Source organism: Symphalangus syndactylus, chromosome 3, assembly GCF_028878055.3.
Source record: "Symphalangus syndactylus isolate Jambi chromosome 3, NHGRI_mSymSyn1-v2.1_pri, whole genome shotgun sequence".
Taxonomy (NCBI): Eukaryota; Metazoa; Chordata; class Mammalia; order Primates; family Hylobatidae; genus Symphalangus; species Symphalangus syndactylus.
The window spans coordinates 114,756,215-114,777,738 of record NC_072425.2 but is presented as its reverse complement, the minus strand read 5'-3'; positions in this window follow the sequence as shown (position 1 = coordinate 114,777,738).

The window sequence follows — 21,524 nt, the reverse complement described above, 5'->3', positions numbered from 1 at the left end:
TCCCGGGTCCATGCCATTCTCCTGCCTCAGCCTCTCTGAGTAGCTGGGACTACAGGCGCCCGCCACCACGCCCGGCTAATTTTTTGTATTTTTAGTAGAGACGGGGTTTTACCGTGGTCTCGATCTCCTGACCTCGTGATCCGCCCGCCTCGGCCTCCCAAAGTGCTGGGATTACAAGCATGAGCCACCACGCTCGGCCTCCTATTTTTATTTTGAACGCATGTTTTCATGTTGGATTTTCCTTCTTAAACCCTGCTTATTTAAATCTGTTTCTAAGATATTTCACCAAGTCTATTTTGCAAAAAATTATCTTGCAAATAATTTGGAAAATATTGACTATATGGATCATAGCTGATGAAGAACTTATTTTTCAGAAACAATTTAAACATTATTTATCAACTACATTTTACTATATTTACATGATTCTTCCAGGTACTATATTAAGATATAGTTGTTTTTTTTTTTTTTTTTTTTTTTTTTTAAGACAGAGTCTCACTCTGTCGCCCAGGCTGGAGTGCAGTGGCATGATCTCAGCTCACTGCAAGCTGCACCTCCCGGGTTCACACCACTCTCCTGCTTCAGCCTCCCAAGTAGCTGGGATTACAGGCGCCTGCCTCCACACCTGGCTAATTGTTTTTTTTGTGTGTGTGTGTGTTTTTAGTAGAGACGGGGTTTCACCATGTTAGCCAGGATGGTCTCGATCTCCTGACCTCGTGATCCACCCACCTTGGCCACCCAAAGTGCTGGGATTACACGCGTGAGCCACCGCGTCTGGCCTATAGATATAATTTTAAAAAACTATTATGTAGGCCGGGCGCAGTGGCTCATGCCTGTAATCCCAGCACTTAGGGAGGCTAAGGTTGGTGGATCACGAAGTCAGGAGATTGAGACCATCCTGGCTAACACAGTGAAACCCTGTCTCTACTAAAAATACAAAAAATTAGCCGGACGTGGTGGCAGGCACCTGTAGTCCCAGCTACTCGGGAAGCTGAGGCAGGAGAATGGCATGAACCTGAGAGGCGGAGCTTGCAGTGAGCTGAGATCATGCCACTGCACTCCAGCCTGGGCGACAGAGCGAGACTCCTTCTCAAAATATATATATATATCTCTATATATCTATATCTATATATGTATATATATATAGTATATGATTCCTGGCTTTAATAAACATATATTATAAAATGAGATGACCAATAAAAGATAACTTAAATGAGAGCTAAATTATGTGATTCATTAAAGTAATTAATAATTTCACCAAATGGAAAGACCAATGCAGGCTGATTGAGTTCATTGTAGAAGGTGCTTCACAAAAGAAACAATGGGGCAATCAGGCAGGTGGCTCTTCTGGTAGCACAGTAAAGAAACACTGTTGATGTATACTAAGGTATAGGAGCAGGGAATGGTGACTTAGCTGAATTCAGGATTCATTTTGAAGACAAAGCTAACAAGCTTTCTTGATAGAATACTGAGAGTAATCCAGGATAACTTCTGGGTTTTGACCTAAGTATCTGGATGAACGGGAAGACAGAAGGAGCGTAGTTAGCAGGACTGAAAGTAATCACAAATTTGGACTTGGGGTTGAAAACCCATCTTTTTTGGTGAAGCGTCTAGGCACAATTCCCTTGTGCTAGGAGAAGGAAAAAGGTCTTTGCAGAGATTATGAACATTTTCGATTTGTTTCAGAAATTATGTCATTGTTGACCAACCTCACCAGGATACAATAGCATATGTGGTATTAAGAATAATATGTTTTAGAAACATTAATTTCAATTTAATATATGTGTCAATATTTATAATTTATCAAAGCCAGAGACCAGTCTTATTATCTTTGGTGTAAATGCCTAATACCCTTAATGACAAGTGCCTAATAGATGTTGATTAATAAGTTGCAGTTCACAACACAGACTCTTTTCTAGGTATAAAATATCCTATTAATCAACGTTTCGTTATTTTCTCAAACAATCATTCACTGTTTCTTTAATCCATACTCTTTCTCTGTAAACCCTGAACTGGCTGTAAGGCCTGGAAAATAGTTAAAATATATTTTATATTCAAAAACTTTCTCAGTACACTATTGAGTTGATAAAACCTGCTCATAAACACATGATCAATGAAAAAGACTCAGATATTGGGAAAGAAAATCATATCTGAAACAATAATAAAGCCTTTTTTGTGGGATCAGGCATATAAATGGCCAAGGCCATACAAAAGTAAACTTTTGAGACTGCATCTTATACTGATATCAGCATGGGAAACTCAGCAGGGAGACTGAATTTTGAGCACTAACCAGGTTAATCTACAGAGTAAACACCTTAGCGCTCAAATCTAAGGCAGTTTTTTCACCTTTAGTGTCATCTCTCTCTATAAACCATATAGTTCACACAAGGATTCTGTTCTTTCTGATTAAGAGAGGGAGGAAATGCTGTCAGCTAAATCAATATCTTACCAGTGGAAAAAAAATAGAAAATTGTAAATAATAGTAGCAATTTTTCTAGGACTCATGAAATGCATTCAAAGAGCAAGCATGATTCTCTCTAGGGCTAGGAAATTTAACTTTCATCCTAGACAGCTCATTCTGATACTTCCAAGGTTTTTAAGAGCAGGAATAAAACAACAACAATATATTTTATTGCATTTCTCTGCAATGGTATTTCAAGTTCTGTAAGTAACTACAACAATTACTAACCTTTGGCACTTCTACGTATATTATCTATTTTATAGTCTTGTATTTGTAAAGTGTGTATAACGCTGCATGGCACATAGAGCATCATATAAGCATTATACACATAAAGCATCATAGTCAAGTTTTTAAAACAAATAAAAAACATCATATTATAAATGCAGGAGCATAATTTCTGCATGTTTCTTTAAGTTTAATAACCAGTGTCATTGCACCCGTTCAGCTCAGGCAGCCCCATAAACAATGGTGTGCTGGCAAAAGTTTAATAACCAGCTCTCCAAAGTGGGGGATGGAAAAAGCCTGATTTATAATGTTTGACAGTTTCTGTGGCATAAATATTTCAATGACAGATTAATGTGACATCATCAGATACAGTAGTTTTCAGAAGAATATAATCAGTTCTTATGAGAAAGTACAAGTTGACTCAGAGACACCATTTATAACTACTTGTGTATGTGATAGTCACTATTGTTATTTTTACAAGTTAAAAATATAAAAAAGCTAAAATACCTTTTTCATTCTGTATTTTTCAGTGATTTTGCCCAAATCTAGATCTTCTTTCTCTATCATTTATTTTATATATGCCCAATTATATTTCTTAATTCTTATTCTAGGTTATTGTCAGCATTGGCCTAGAACTAGACTGGTAAATGTGGTCCACACATTATCATTCCCCAAACCCCATCGTATCTTTCTGTGCATTATTTTACATGACTGTAATCTTTCCTGCTCAGGCTTAAAACAAATTCATCATACATCCTAACACATCACTCTGGGAAGCCGTTTAAGTTAACTGTAGTTTACCAAATGGTTATAACAGTCTATCAGTCTCTTTACTTCCAACTTTGATCATCTACTATTAGTTACTAACAGTGACTAGCATTTATTATATCTTTGTCATGTGCAAAACAGTACCTTAATTTACATATAAGTCATTTAATCCACCTAATCATGTTAAATGAATTCTATTTTAAAATCTATTATTACAGACAATGAAATCAAGAAACAGAGTTTAAGTAAATTTCTCTGGGTAATGTGTCTCATAAATGTAGTCAAACTTTCTGGAGTCCACACCAGAAAGCTGGACTTTCTTATTTCACTTTCAAGTCAAGATTACCGTTTCTTTACACAATTTTTCTAGAGACCTTTAACAATCCCATTTCCACAATCCTCCTGAAGTCCCTGTCTTCATTGGCCTTTTCAAACACATTTGTTCAGATTATTATAATACAGTTTTTCTTATTTGAACGTTAAGCACATCTCAAAGTTATATTTCACTTTTAGATTGTCCCACCCAAGACCATAAAATCATTTGTCATCATTATTCACTCAGATTTTGAATTCTAAGCACCAAATTGCAGCCTTTCTAAAGTAGTGACAATGAAGCTAGACTGGCTGTTTATTTTCTTCATGCCTCATCAGATTCAGCTGATCTTCTGTTCTCTAGGAATGTCGTAAATTTTGTACTCCTTTTCTAAAGCTTAATTTAAATTTATTCTATATTTCAAAGTGGTATATACACCTTCATTCCTATGCTTTTTAACTTTAAAGAGTTGTATTTTCTTCATTATCATTTATATAAATATAATTATAAACACCTAGAGAGGCATTTGAATGTAAGTATATAACACATGATTTCTTCTGCAGAAGAATAAGTATATGATACAGGCAGAGAAGAAAAATAACAAATTCAGAAAAGTTAGAGAATAACAGTGAGTTCAGAAGTGTTGTGTGGTACAATAGTTTTAGCTAATCTTGAAGAATTTATAGAGCATCTATTTAAATTCTTTTTAACTATTCATGACTCCAAAATGTAAGCAATGTTTTAAGAACACAAGACACCTAAAATAAAACAAACCCTTTTATGTAAGTATAACATATACCAGAGAAAAGATAAAAATTATCTCTCTCTTCTTCTACAGCCTTACCGTTGAGTTCTTTATCACCCGTTTTAAAGCCTTATTATCTTTAAGAATTTTTTTCTCTGAATAGGTACTACTGACATTATATGTGATGTTAATGATCCATATAAGAAGATTAATATTTCGTTATAGACCCCATTTTATTGTTGCCCAATTTTATTGTTTGGGTTATTCCTTTTGAGGAAATCATCAGAGTCTTGAACGGGTCCTGGAAGATTATCTGAAAAGAGCGAGCTGTGCACTAGCACAGATGGCTGCCCCTTTCCAGGGCTCTCATCCCACCACTTACTCCCTCCTTTTGCTCATCTGAAATGGAACCTCCCGGCTGCTCAGTCTACTCCCCGGTGATTTACAACACAAGTGGGGTCTTTGCACTGATTGGCTTATTTTCTCCTACATGCTAGAATATTACTATTATAAGCACCAGTAACCCTAATGTTTTTCTGAAAGAGACACATATTTAATTACAGGAAGAAAATTGGCTAGCAAGGGCATTTAAAGCAGTAAGACTCTACCTTCAAGTCATGGTTAAATTTTAAAATAAAATGTACACTGTATCTGAACTAAATATTGTCAGAATGTAATGTATTTCTCTCATATAATTTATGAGGAGAGTGTTGTAACACATAGTATAGGAAAATTGTAAGAAACAAAATGATAATCTACTTTTTCTTGCTTCATCCTCCAAGGTTATAACAGGATTACTATATATGCAATGGACTATTAGACAGAGGATATATCCCAGTGGTTTAGAATAGTTCAGTTGTGGTTGTAAACTTTATATTGTACATTTTTAACTGGTCACAGTCCACCGTCACTTAATACTCTATCAATTTACACATAGTATAAGAAATTTACAGGCATATACTTGCATTTCCCCTCCTTCAGGTTTGGTACTATTGTGAAACATTTCACTTTTGCAGTGTTATAGACCCTCAATTTAGTGTTATGAATTTTGCTTTAAATTGTGAATTATTTATTCACAATTAAAAGTTCACAGTTATTCACATTTCAGAGTTACTTTGAAACTTTTTTATCTTTTTGAGAAATTTATTTAAAATATTTTAGGAAGGACCAGAGCAATATTTGGTCTAACTCTAATTTTTGTTCACTACTGAGGTTAAAGCCATCTGTATACTCTGATCACCTGTGTATTACAGGTCTTTTCTACTTTGATTATTATTTATTCACAATTTAAAGATGGAAAAATGGTAGATGAAAAAGTTAAATTATGTTATTTTCCCACATATTTGCCATTTTGACTGCTTTTTACTCGTGTATATCCAATTGTCTATCTGCCAACACTTTCCTTACGCTTAAAAGATATTATTTACCATTTACTATAAGGCAGATATACCAGATACCAGTGATAAATTATTTCTGCTTTTGTATATCTGAAAAATTATTTTGCCTCCATTTTTAAACATATATTTTTGCAGGAAAGAGAATTCTATTTTTCTTCTTCCAATACTTCAAATATGTGGTTTCACTCTCTCCTGAACTGCATGGATTCTGAAAAGACATCTCCTGCTATTCTTGTTATTGTTCCTTTGTCGGTAACATGCTGTTTTTTTCTCTAGCTGCTCTTAATTTTCTCTTTATTATTGGTTTTAAGCAATTTAATTATGATGTACTCTACTGTGGTTTTCTCATGTTACTTTTTGCTTGGGGCTTGTTGAGCTTTTTGAACTTGCAAGTTTATAGTTTATTACATTTGAAATATTTTCAGGAAATACATCCTAAATATTTTTTCGTTTTCTTTTTCTTCTTCTCTTTACCATCTTTCAATTACTCCAGTTATGCATGTATTAGGCCCAGAACTAATTACTGTTGTGTTTTTGTTGGGTCTGTTTATTCCTCTGTGTTACATTTAAAATAGTTTCTACTTCTGTATTTTCAAGTTCATTAATCCTTTGTTTTTCTGTATTTAATCTAACTTTTAAAAATGCAACCCATGATTTTTATATCAGCTATTATTTAAAGTTTCTCGAAGTCTGAATTTGAGATATAAAAAAATCTTTCGTATGTCTGCTTAATATGTTCTAGTATCTTTCTATCTTCTTGAGGCTCTGTAACATAATTATAATAAATGTTATTGTCTTTGTGTACTGATTGTATCATCTGTATTATTTTGGGTTGGGTTCACTTGATTTCTCTCTATCTTTTTTTTTCTTTTTTTTTATTACTATACTTTAGGTTTTAGGGTACATGTGCACAATGTGCAGATTTGTTACATATGTATCCATGTGGCATGTTGGTGTGCCGCACCCATTAACTCGTCATTTAGCATTAGGTATATCTCCTAATGCTGTCCCTCCCCCCTCCCCCAACCCCACAACAGTCCCCGGAGTGTGATGTTCCCCTTCCTGTGTCCATAAGTTTTCATTGTTCAATTCCCATCTATGAGTGAGAACATGCGGTGTTTGGGTTTTTGTCCTTGCGATAGTTTACTGAGAATGATGGTTTCCAGTTTCATCCATGTCCCTACAAAGGACATGAACTCATCATTTTTATGGCTGCATAGTATTCCATGGTATATGTGTGCCACATTTTCTTAATCCAGTCTATCACTGATGGACATTTGGGTTGGTTCCAAGTCTTTGCTATTGTGAATAGTGCCACAATAAACATACGTGTGCATGTGTCTTTATAGCAGCATGGTTTATAGTCCTTTGGGTATATACCCAGTAATGGGATGGCTGGGTCAAATGGTATTTCTAGTTCTAGATCCCTGAGGAATCGCCACACTGACTTCCACAATGGTTGAACTAGTTTACAGTCCCATCAACAGTGTAAAAGTGTTCCTATTTCTCCACATCCTCTCCAGCACCTGCTGTTTCCTGACTTTTTAATGATGGCCATTCTAACTGGTGTGAGATGGTATCTCATTGTGGTTTTGATTTGCATTTCTCTGATGGCCAGTGATGATGAGCATTTCTTCATGTGTTTTTTGGCGGCATAAATGTCTTCTTTTGAGAAGTGTCTGTTCTTGTCCTTCGCCCACTTTTTGATGGGGTTGTTTGTTTTTTTTCTTGTAAATTTGTTTGAGTTCATTGTAGATTCTGGATATTAGCCCTTTGTCAGATGAGTAGGTTGCAAAAATTTTCTCCCATTCTGTAGGTTCCCTGTTCACTGTGATGGTAGTTTCTTTTGCTGTGCAGAAGCTCTTTAGTTTCATTAGATCCCATTTGTCAATTTTGGCTTTTGTTGCCATTGCTTTTGGTGTTTTAGACATGAAGACCTTGCCCAAGCCTATGTCCTGAATGGTATTGCCTAGGTTTTCTTCTAGGGTTTTTATGGTTTTAGATCTAATATGTAAGTCTTTAATCCATCTTGAATTAATTTTTGTATAAGTTGTAAGGAAGGGATCCAGTTGCAGCTTTCTACATATGGCTAGCCAGTTTTCCCAGCACCGTTTATTAAATAGGGAATCCTTTCCCCATTTCTTGTTTTTGTAAGGTTTGTCAAAGATCAGATAGTTCTAGATATGTGGCATTATTTCTGAGGGCTCTGTTCTGTTCCATTGATCTATGTCTCTGTTGTGGTACCAGTACCATGCTGTTTTGGTTACTGTAGCCTTGTAGTATAGTTTGAAGTCAGGTAGCATGATGCCTCCAGCTTTGTTCTTTTGGCTTAGGATTGACTTGGCAACGCGGGCTCTTTTTTGGTTCCATATGAACTTGAAAGTAGTTTTTTCCAATTCTGTGAAGAAAGTCATTGGTAGCTTGATGGGGATGGCATTGAATTTATAAATTACCTTGGGCAGTATGGCCATTTTCACGATATTGATTCTTCCAACCCATGAGCATGGGATGTTCTTCCATTTGTTTGTATCCTCTTTTACTTCATTGAGCAGTGGTTTGTAGTTCTCCTTGAAGAGGTCCTTCACATCCCTTGTAAGTTGGATTCCTAGGTATTTTATTCTCTTTGAAGCAATTGTGAATGGGAGTTCACTCATGATTTGGCTCTCTGTTTGTCTGTGATTGGTGTACAAGAATGCTTGTGATTTTTGTACATTGATTTTGTATCCTGAGACTTTGCTGAAGTTGCTAATCAGCTTAAGGAGATTTTGGGCTGAGACGATGGGGTTTTCTAGATATACAATCATGTCATCTGCAAACAGGGACAATTTGACTTCCTCTTTTCCTAACTGAATACCCTTTATTTGCTTCTTCTGCCTGATTGCCCTGGCCAGAACTTCCAGCACTATGTTGAATAGGAGTGGTGAGAGAGGGCATCCCTGTCTTGTGCCAGATTTCAAAGGGAATGCTTCCAGTTTTTGCCCATTCAGTATGATATTGGCTGTGGGTTTGTCATAGATAGCTCTTATTATTTTGAGATACGTCCCATCAATACCTAATTTATTGAGAGCTTTTAGCATGAAGGGTTATTGAATTTTGTCAAAGGCCTTTTCTGCATCTATTGAGCTAATCATGTGGTTTTTGTCTTTGGTTCTGTTTATATGCTGGATTACATTTATTGATTTGTGGATGTTGAACCAGCCTTGCATCCCAGGGATGAAGCCCACTTGATCATGGTGTATAAGCTTTTTGATGTGCTGCTGGTATCAGGACAATGCTGGCCTCATAAAATGTGTTAGGGAGGATTCCCTCTTTTTCTATCGATTGGAATAGTTTCAGAAGGAATGGTACCAGTTCCTCCTTGTACCTCTGGTAGAATTTAGCTGTGAATCCATCAGGTCCTGGACTCTTTTCGGTTGGTAAGCTATTGATTATTGCCACAATTTCAGAGCCTGTTATTGGTCTATTCAGAGATTCAACTTCTTCCTGGTTTAGTCTTAGGAGGGTGTATTTGTCGAGGAATTTATCCATTTCTTCTAGATTTTCTAGTTTATTTGCTTAGAGGTGTTTGTAGTATTCTCTGATGGTAGATTGTATTTCTGTGGGATCGGTGGTGATATCCCCTTTTTTATTTTTTATTGCATCTATTTGATTCTTCTCTCTTTTCTTCTTTATTAGTCTTGCTAGCGGTCTATCAATTTTGTTGGTCTTTTCAAAAAACCAGCTCCTGGATTCATTAATTTTTTGAAGGGTTTTTTGTGTCTCTATTTCCTTCAGTTCTGCTCTGATTTTAGTTATTTCTAGCCTTCTGCTAGCTTTTGAATGTGTTTGCTCTTGCTTTTCTAGTTCTTTTAATTGTGACGTTAGGGTGTCAAGTTTGGATCTTTCCTGCTTTCTCTTGTGGGCATTGAGTGCTATAAATTTCCCTCTACACACTGCTTTGAATGTGTCCCAGAGATTCTGGTATGTTGTGTCTTTGTTCCCATTGGTTTCAAAGAACATCTTTATTTCTACCTTCATTTCATTATGTACCCAGTAGTCATTCAGGACCAGGTTGTTCAGTTTCCATGTAGTTGAGCGGTTTTGAGTGCGTTTCTTAATCCCGAGTTCTAGTTTGATTGCACTGTGGTCTGAGAGACAGTTTGTTATAATTTCTGTTCTTTTACATTTGCTGAGGAGAGCTCTCTTTCTTTTTAAGTTGTATTACCTACTTATTTGAAGGAGTGGTAATTTTTTATTTTGCAGGCCAAACACCAAAAATTGTATCTTTTTGATGCTGGATATATTTATATTATTTTAAATATTTTGGAGCTTTTTTCCTTGTATGTTAAGGTACTTTGAAACATTTATATCTTTTGGAGGTACTTATTTACCTCCCAAAGATAAATGAAAGGTAAAGGTTTTTAGGTGGGACCAGGGCAACATTTGGTCTAATCCTAATTGTGATTCACTACTGAGAAGATAGCCATCTGAATACTCTGATGACCTGTGTACTGCAGGACATTTCCACTTTGATTATTGGGAAAAATAATTCGTCCTGTTTGTGCCACAATAATTGTTCTATGCATTCTTTCAGATGGTGTTTACCAAACACGTGTTGGTACATGTACTTCTCATCACTTTATAATTCTGGTCATAATCCCTTATATGTCAGGTAAATTTTTTGGATGTCTTTCTTCTGACTAGTTTACTGATAAAGTTAGATTCCTCTGTCAGGGACCACCATCTCAGAAGTTTTAACTTCCAGATACATGAGTAAGAAAGAGAATTCATCAGTGATATATCTGAAAATAATAGGGGTCAAAACTCAAATTAACATAACATCATATTTAGTTGCACCAGTTAGCTAATGCCTGTCACATGACCTGGGCGTAACTGCAAAGGAACCTGGAACATAACTTCATGTGTACACAGGAAAAGGAAACAGAATTGGGAGTACTTAGCCAATACCTGCCACAGGCTCATGTAGATGATGGGCTTTGTTGGAATAGATGTGGGTCCTATAAAGTAGGAGGAAAGAGGGAATATGGAAACAAAATGACTCAGGGCTTTGAAATTCACACAGAAACCTTTGTGGTAGAGTAAACTATACGGAATCACTTTAGGTTAATTTATAAAAGCAATGGTTATTATTAAAAATAGGCTTGGAAAGATTCATATTATAAAAATATGTGATTAATGATAGAGGAAAAAATGAAGTAAGCCTAAGTTTGGTTTTTTGTATATGTTGGTACAAAGTGGCTAGGTCATTAATCAGTGCATTTGATGACTCAAAAGTCATGAAAAAAGACAGTCAAAGAGAATTTCTAAGGGAGGTGAAATAGAGCTTGGTAACAAATATAAGATGTCGGGTAAACAGAAGGGAGTAGTCAAAATAACTCCAAAGTCAACTTAATCAAAATCCTCATGGAAAACAGAGGTCATGTATACATAGGACTTCCTGGACAAATTTAAAATATTAGAAGATTAAACCAAGTTTTATTAGTGATAAAAGTAATGGTATTACACATCATGCCTCAGAAACATGTGAACAGACTAATAAGGGCAGAAAAGGAGAAGTGTCATAGGTAAAATTAGTTTGCTATTCCACTGTAGGAAACAGTTTCTTTGAAAGATTTAAGGATTTCTGTATCAGTAATTTGTATCTTTCTGGTGTGCCGTTGCCATGCATTTAAAAGTGTCAAACTATAAAATCATTTAAGCAGTAGAAAAGTAGGAGAAAAATACAGTTAAAGCCTTGTATGTAACTAACTAGTCACAGGGGTATTTAAAGAGAAATGGAAATGTTAGGATCATAAATTAGCTTTTACTTCAGTGGAAGTCCTGATAAATGTAAGGACATAATTTTTGAACATGAGTACGAATTCTTGTGAGCTACCGTAACAACTCATCAATGTCCTTTCCTTAAACTTGGGAGTCGTATATCTAAATACAAAGTACATGCATGTTAGTATTAATTGAAATGTTTTTATATTATCCACAATCATCAGAAATGTGCAAAAATGCATTTATAGAAAATCATGTGAACCTACACATGAAAATATTTGTATTTGATTTTTGTTTCCTGTAATCTACATGTAAATAGTAGTTGCCATTTTAGGGAACATGACATCATGCTCACCTCTGTGAATGTATTATATATATATACATTTATTATTTCCTGTAACTTAATCCTTACAACTATATATTATTTTACCATTCAGTTGGCTGACGTTTGGGAAATGATTAAGAAAGGGATTTTGCTGCTGAAATATTAATTTTTGAATATGAATGAGAACCTTTATATCTTTCTCCTAATAAGGTAGGCAAAGAAGATTTAAAAAGAAACAGTAAAAGACTGAAATCTTGTCTATTGTTTCCAAACAGGACAGTTTTTCTAACAGAAATAACCTCACTGAAAATATATTATTTTCTCAGAAGACTTGTTAAATAAATCTTCCATACTTGAGGGATGTGATGGTTAATATTAGCTGTCACTTGATTGGATTGAAGGATGTCTAGATAGCTGGTAAAGTATTGTTTCTGGGTGTGTCTGTGAGGGTGTTTCCAGAGGAGACTGACATCTGAGTCAGTGGACTGAGAGATGAAGACACACCCTCTCTGTGGGTGAGCACCATCCAATTGGCTGCCAGTGCAACTAGAACAAAGTAGGGGGAAGAATGTGGGATAAGCTGGCTTGCTGAGTCTTCCAGCTTTCATCTTTATTCCATGTCTGATGCTTCCTTCTGTTCCTCCTGTCCTTGGACATCAGACTGCAGGTTCTTTGCCACTGGACTCTTGGACGTAACCAGTCGTTTGCCAGGGGTCTGTCAAGGCTTTGGCCATAGACTGAAGGCTGCACTGTTGGCTTCCTTACTTTTGAGGCTTTTGGACTCGTACTAAGCCACTACTAGCTTCTTCCCCAGCTTGCCAATGGCCTGTCGTGGGACTTTGCCTTGTGATCTGTGAGCCAATTCTCTCTAATAAAATCCCTTTCATATACACATATATCCTATTAGTTCTGACCCTCTAGAGAACCCTAATACAAGGGAGGAGAAACAGAAGTGACCTAGACCCAAGTTTTTAAGTGAAGTAAAAAGATGTAATAATGGTAGAGTGAAGTTAGCATTGGTCTTGAAGGTGTATGTCACTTACCCATGTCACTGTTGCTCAGTACAGACAATGTGGCAAGTAAAATCATAAGAGTCACCAGTGATGTCTTTGGTCCTGTGAGCACTTGGCAAAACTTAATAATTATTTAAAAATCAGGTGTTTTTATGGCTGGGTGCAATAGCTCAGGCCTATAATCCTAGCACTTTGGGAGGCGGCGGTACACAGATTGCTTGAGTCCAGGAGTTTGAGACCAGCCTCAGCAACATGGTGAAACCCTCATCTCTACCAAAATACAAAAAAATTAGCCTGGCATGGTAGTGCATGCCTGTAGTCCCAGTTACTTGGGAGGCTGAGGTGGGAGTATTGCTTGAGTCCAGAAGGCAGAGGTGGCAGCAAGCAAAGATAATGCCATTGCACTGCAGCCTGGGTGACAGAGTGAGACCCCACATCAAAAACAAACAAAAAAAACAAAAAACACAGGTGTTTTTAGAGCTGTCATTAGATAGTCATGGCCAAGGCCAAAGAGAAAAAAGAAACTTTGAAAAATGATTGCAAAGAGAGTATAAGAAAGTGCACGATAGCAAAGCTTATTGCTTATTGTAACACCAAAGAAACTAATCCTCATATAGATTAATAGAGTGTACCAAGTACAATGTGTCTGAGACAAAAGGCATATGTATTTTCTGAATTAGCAGAAACAAATGGGCAGATTATAAAAAGATGAAAAAAGTATAATAGCAAAAATATGACAGTAGCAATAAGAACAACATTTACGACTGTGCATATTAACATTTGGATTTTCTAAAGAGCTTTTTAATGAAATTCTCCTGAAAAATATATAGAAAATATAGCTATCTGTGTAAGAATGAATATGAGGCTGAAAATAAATGATATTCATTAAAGTGTTAGAAGTACGACCAAGACCAGAGCTGTGTCTCCAGTCAGGATGAGAAACATTTACTTATTCCTATTGTGAGAAGATTATTAGTTGAATAAGGACCACATATGTTTAATGTGTCATATAATGAATTACATACATGCCTTGGTTGACATGCTCAGACACGACACACACACACACACACACACACATGCATACACAGAAACACATTCATTTGCATTAAGTCATCAGTTATTGAGGCAGTACCAAGTGTTAGACATGGCACTAAGATGTAAAGCCAGAATTTAAAGATAAACGACATATGAACCCCATTACTGAGGACTCCTGGTGATACTACTATGTTTTGTACCTTACAGTCTGTATAGTAATTCTCTAAGTTTTATCTTGAAAACAACTTATTTCAAAGCATTACCTTATCGACTTGCTGCTAAAATAGTCTCATCTCCACTGGTCAGCCTATTTCATGACTGTGAATATGGCCTAAGAAAAAGCTCCTGCATAACCTACTTTACTAAGTCATTTAAAGTGAAGCCTTAAGAATCTTTCTGTCTATGTGTTATTCTCTGTTAGAAATATACAAAGAAAGATTTGCAAAGAGCTATGACTCTACCCTATGCAATGTCCATGAGATTATTATTTATATGTATTTTGAAAATATATAAATAAGAGGGTACTTAATTATCATAAGATATTCAAAGATCAGGCTTGATTATTAAGAAATACTATAGGGTATATTGGAGATACTGATGGCAGTGGTGGCCCATCTGGAGCAGCTGCTGTGAAGATGCTGGCTGCAGCAGGAGAGGTGTGGCCATGGCTGTGTGCTCCACAGAGCCAGTGCAGGACCGGGAACAGGCAGGAGCCCTGTCCCCTACTGAGTTGGCAGGGCAACAGCTGTGGCTGCCTAGATGTGGCTCTGAACCCAGGCATCCCTGTGTTCTCAGGGGCCCAGGAATTCCCCTTCCCCACATAGGCTTTGAAGTGCCTGCTCCCCTCCCTGGCCTCTCCCTGCTCCTGGCACCTGCTTCGATTTCGAGGCAAAATTGTGGCCAAGGCCAGGTGCTGTCACAGCCTGGCCAGGTGAGAAAGCACTCAGGGCAGCACTGACACACCAGCCCTTGCTACCTCAGACTCCTTTGGACTTTGGGCACTGACGAGCATGGGAGGGAGGCTGAGGTGGAGGCTGAGGCAGCTTAGTGTAGGCCTGCAGGCACATCCTTGGCATGAACAGCCTGAGTGCCATGGATGGCATGTTGATGGCAGCAAGAGGCAGACAGGCTTCTAGGCAGAAAGGGGCAGGTTCTCAGTGACACTCTGCCTTCAAGCCAAGGACGGCCTGAAGCCTGGGGTTTGGACTGCCAGTTCTTGGTGGAGTCCATGGCAGCATAAGAGTGAGAACTTATGGTGCTTTTTTCAAACATACCCATGACCAATTAGCGTGTACTTCCTACCTTCTGAGCCCATAAAAACCCTGGACTCAGCCTGACTCAGCCAGATATCAGGATGACCTGCTTGTGGAATGGAGTTACCTACTGCAGGTCTCCTCTTGGCTGAAAGCTACACAGACATCAAGATGACCTGTCTGTGGAAAGAAGCTACCCACTGTGGGCCTCCTCTCCACTGATAGTTGGATACTTGCCAGGATGACCTGCCTGCAGAAAGGAGTTACCCACTTCAGGTCTCCTGAAAGCCATGCTGTCACTCAATGAAGCTCCTCTCTGCCTTTCACACCCTCCAGTTATCCATGCACATCATTCTTCCTGGACATGGGACAAAAACTAGGGACCTGCCAATTGGCAAGACTGAAAGAGTTGTAACACAAACAGGGCTGAAACACACCCCCCACCTCCCCTACCAACTTGCCACACTGTGGGCAATGAGAAGGAAAGAAGAGGTGCAGCCCCTCAACCAAGGGGATCCCTGAGCCAGGACTGTGGCACCCTCTTTGGGGATCTGTGATTTGTGGCACAAACCTCCAAGCCTCTGGGTGCCACCATGTTCCCGTCATTCAGATGTGAGTGCCCACAGCAGAAGCCACTTGTGGCACATCTGATCCAGCCACAGGCTGGCATGGAACCCACACCTGTGCTGGCACCTGGAGCTGCCTGTTCCGCTGCAGCAGCTGGCATGCCTGACTGTGCACAGGGGCTGGATCCCATGCTCACTCACTGATGCAATACTCACCACTCTGCACCTGGCTTATTCCTGGCAAGCATCGGATTCAGACCAGTAGCAGGAGCCGAGGGCAGCCTGCCAGGCTGAGTTGGCAGAATGAGCCTAGCAGGCTGAGCAAACACTTAGGCAAAGGAATGACCAGCCACAGAGGTTTCTGGCTGGAAAAGTGACCCCTGAAGGATCCCATGAATATGACACCTAAACATAAAGTTATTTTAATTATATAAATGATGTAGATCATTTATTACGGAGAATAACAGATTAAAATACTAAATGTGCATTTTTATTATGTTAGTGTCCATTATTTATGCACAAAGTGAATAGTCCAGCACTTCAGAAAACAATGGTCAATGGCGATTTAAAATTAAGATTACAATTATAAAAGATGTAAGTCTGAAATAAGAGGGAAATATTGAGGAAAAACATATACTTAAAAACCATATTCCAAGAAAGATATGTCTCTTTTCTCATCAGGAAAGATATAAGGGTATTTTGAAGAATAAATATAAATTCTTTTTTTTTTATTATTATACTTTAAGTTTTAGGGTACATGTGCACAATGTGCGGGTTTGTTACATACGTATCCATGTGCCATGTTGGTGTGCTGCACCCATTGACTCGTCATTTAGCATTAGGTATATCTCCTAATGCTGTCCCTCCCCCCTCCCCCCACCCCACAACAGTCCCCGGAGTGTGATGTTCCCCTTCCTGTGTCCATGTGTTCTCATTGTTCAATTCCCACCTATGAGTGAGAACATGCGGTGTTTGGTTTTTTGTCCTTGCGATAGTTTACTGAGAATGATGGTTTCCAGTTTCATCCATGTCCCTACAAAGGACATGAACTCATCATTTTTTATGGCTGCATAGTATTCCATGGTGTATATGTGCCACATTTTCTTAATCCAGTCTAGTAATTATTAACGTCACTAGTGTTCTCTTTTTACTCTATATAAAATCACATAGTGTATAGAACTTGTCAGAATGAAAGGAGACACAGAATAGCAGCAAACCAAAAATTTACCTGTAGTACTTTTCTTGATACCTAATAGTTTTAGAAACCCTTGAGCTGAAAATGAATTCCAGTTATTTGAATTAAGGTTTGGTTAAATATGTCCCGAACACTTATCTGAATCTGGACACAATTTCATGGTTTTTAAAATGTTTCTCAGATCGAATGCCTTATAAAACAGGTCTGTGAGTTTTTCTGTTTATGCTTGGTGTTAGTGATTTTACTTGACTTTTATGGTGAAAGTCACTTAGCTTAATTTTACACTATTATACTACATAACTTTTGGAAGCACTAAGCAATCCTTTATTTCTGATAAACTTCTCATGACAGACCTAAACTTATGATAGAAATATTATAAATAATGGCCAATTTAAAATTGAAGAAAATGTCAAGCATTCTTTATATTAGAGATTGTTCAACGAGATTTTCTAACTCGTTCAGAAGTGAAGGTAAAGAAAATAAGACTTGTTCATTCTGCAGTTTCTTGCACAGTAATAGGTGTTCCTATAAAAAGATAACTGCAGGAAACCTATCCTGTGGAGCAATATCAGTCAGAACGGGAGATCCTGGGGAGTACTATGTGATGGATAAGATAATAAAATGCAGGGTTTAAAGGCAGAGTCGGGAAAAATATAAAATGGGAATTGATCAATCACATAGATGCTGAAATGGCTTAAGTTGCTTCCAGTAGTCTTCTTTCCCAAATACAGACCAAATAAAGAAATTGTGTTATTTTACTGAGAAAGAAAACAAAAGGCTTTTGTTTTGTGTTTGTTTTTGTTTTCAGAGGGTAGAGAGATTGACACTTATCAGGGTAGACCATCGGCTTAGAAATGCAAGTATTTCTTTTACTTCTTTACATATGCCTAATGATGCACAATTTTGTTTGTAATTAAATTCATAGTTAAATCTTACAATTCAGAATATACTGGCTAAAAAAGGAGGATGGTTGATAATCGGAAGAAAACTGATGGATAGCAATGGTGGTTTTTGTAAGATAGCAGAGAATAGGATTTTTTTTTCCTATGATATTCATGGGGTTTTCTTGACACAATGATGAGGCTTAGCTTAGATGTGGTCAGTGACAGCAAAGATTAATTTACCAATCTCCACTACATTTACGTGAGGCCACATGTCTATGTTCCAGTTGATAGAATATCCTCAGAAACATGAAATATCAGCTTTTGGGAAATGTACTTAAGAGAGATGGGATGCATGTTCTTTGCTCACTTTTTAACCCTATTTCATGCATTTTGCTGTTTGGGTCATGAATATGATGATGAGAGATCCTTAACGGATGATGACGACCAGGATTAAATTATTCCTAAAAAGCTGCATGAAGATTGGGTCCCTGGATTTGAGTCTCCATCCTTGCCCTGATCACTTAGCTGTAGAATCTGTTCATGAAAAAGAGAGAAAATGTATTGCATCTTATTTCAAACACGTTTTCCGCTTTGGATTAAATATTATTCTAACTGAAGCAGAATTGAGCACCTGGAAATGGTATTTTTTTTTTTAGCTTTTAGCAAAGTCCGAAAAAGAGAGAAAAACTCAGGTTATTACCAGTTCATCTGAAAACACAGGTGGAAGGGATTATAGCTTTGCCAAGGAAGAGTTTTTCCTGTCTGCTGCCTGCAATCTAAGCTGAGAGAGTCTAAACAAATTGGAATCTTAGAGGACTGAAAAAGCTCATTGCATTTGGATTCCAAAATGAAGCACATATAAAAGCAATAACGATGAAGAAGTTGAGGATATTTCTCCCATTTTTTTTCAATAAATTATCACTAATATCTCTCTGTCAATTAGAGGAAGATGAGTCCAGCAGCAAATATCAGGCTAAGGCTGTTACCTTATCACTGACGCCAAGAGGAAAAATAAAACAAATATAAAGTTTAAAATTAGGATCTAAGCAAGATCTTTCATTGCAGTTACTTGCAGCTCTGCCTTTTAAGATTTGGGGAGAATTATATTGCCGAAGAAACTATAGGCCTGGTTGAAAAAAGCCCGCATTCAAATCCTTAATACAACTCTTGGAGTCTCAAATTTACACCAGTAGTGAGGAGACTGTAAAAGCTTCTAATATTCCAGAAGTGTGTGTTTTCAATGATAACTTCGGTTTTAGCTGTGGACGATAAAAAGACATGGAATACCCCCTCCCTAACCCTTAAGAAAAGAGGATCAGGAGCAATGGCAGACAATGAACAAGACTGTTTTTCCCACAGAGTTAGGATGAATTGTTTTTCCCACAGAAGCTTCTGGATGAACTAACAAAATAAACTGCACTACTACAAAATAGATATGTCTATTTCTGTCCAACAGGATGTGAAAATTTTTGGAGACCAGTGATTGACAGGTGTTGATTTTCTTCCAGGAAAAAGTCTTCATTGTAGTTATCATGTTCTGTCATGTTCTACTTTTACGCATCACATACTGGTTATGATCAGTGTGGTGGAAGGCAGATTTCTTGTCCTTTGGTTTAAGAATCTCTGCATCATGAGAAGATACTTTCACACCTAGTAGAGAAAAATGTGATACCAGAACTCTGAACTTTGAGCAAGAGGCAGAAACTGGATGAACCTCTTTTGGTGTTTCTTTTCTCCTAAATTACTGAGCATGCTGTATGTGTTCATAGAATGGCACACATCACTATTTGAGTAGCCAAAGGGTGTAATTTTGGAAAAATGTTATACTATCGTATCTGTTCCTTGCATCTTCCATATTAATAGAAAGTTTATATGTTTACAGGTCATGTGATTCTGTTCATGTGACATGATTCTTTTGTCATCATATACATGCAAAATTTAAAAAGTGCAAAAATTAAGTTAAAGTTCACTCATTGAAACATTTGTATTATACTAAGAAATGGAAATATGAAAGCAGCCATCTCAAGAGGATGTTCAGATAATTGAAAAATCATTCATACATTGAAATACTAAGCCAACAGTTAAAGTTGTCATGAATGTTAAAATTTACTATGTTATGCACTGTATTTTCAGATCATTATAAAAGTCTGCAATATACTCTTTTTTTTTATTTTTATTTTTTTATTTTTTTATTTTTTTTATTATACTTTAGGGTTTTAGGGTACATGTGCACAATGTGCAGGTTTGTTACATATGTATCCATGTGCCATGTTGATTTCCTGCACCCATTAACTCGTCATTTAGCATTAGGTGTATCTCCTAATGCTGTCCCTCCCCCCTCCCCCAACCCCACAACAGTCCCCGGAGCGTGATGTTCCCCTTAAAAGTCTGCAATATACTCTTAAATAAGAAGAGTAAGTCATAAAACACTATGTGCAACATGACTTTTTTTATTCAAATATGTAGATGCATATTTGATATAAATTTAGTACCAGCTCAAAAAGAGATATTAAATTAAGGGCTTTCTAAACATTATCTCATTTATGTATGATAGTAACGTTAGCACCAATTTGAAGCTACAGACAATGACACCCAAAGACTTAAGTTTTGTGCACAAATTCAGAAGGTCACCCAGCTAGTGGCAGAGCTGATACTGAAACTAAAGTATATTTAATGAGAAAGTTTGTGCTTTAAAACAACCTGGGTACAAGGATACAAATATTATTAGCGCATAAATAAAAAAAAAGTAAATCACCAAAAATATACAGCAGAATGTTTGTTTGTGGAATAATTTATCCACTAAATTGGTCAGTATATCATCAGATTTTGAATTAAAGCCTTAAAACCAATTTTCCCTATTCTACACTCATTTCAACCCCAGTTTCTCCAGAAAGTTAATAATTGCAAGAAGTACTAGAAATAGGCATAGATACATTGGGGTAGAGAGAGGAGAAGATAGAGGTTTATGCAGGTAAACTTAGATTATGTTTGTCAAAATAGTTTATTTATCTTCCATATATTAAAATGTCTGCAATGTTACTTTGAAATTAGTTAAAAAAAAACAAGAAGAAGCAAACAAACAAAAAAACCCCAAAACAGAAGTACAATTGCCCAAAAGAAAGTCGCTGTAGATGATAAAACAAATATTTGATTTTGTTTAAAACAGAAACTATACTTAAGTTGGGTTTTCTTGTTTTAATTTTTCTGCGGGGAAGATTTTGTCAAAAGAATCTGTGAAAAGGCACAGGTGTTCACCAGGACTTTGTATGTCCCTGGCTCATTTCATTTACCATTTTGCACAGCAAATGAAAGCTCAGGCACTCCAGCCTGATTTTGCAGAAATTAAACAGGAAGGGCTGACTTTAATTGCTTTGCAAGTCTGCTGTTATCGAATGACTTGCATAGATGGGCTTGAAATTTATTGGCAAGCGGCTTAATTGTCAGAGCTTAATCTCCAGTTAGCAGTTTTCTCTGATTTTGCTCTGCATTCAGTGGGTCCCTCTGCTTAGATAAAAATGCACAGAAATCCCCATTCTCTGTCTTTTCTGAGCAAAGAACGTTCCCAGTGCCAAACCTATTTCAAT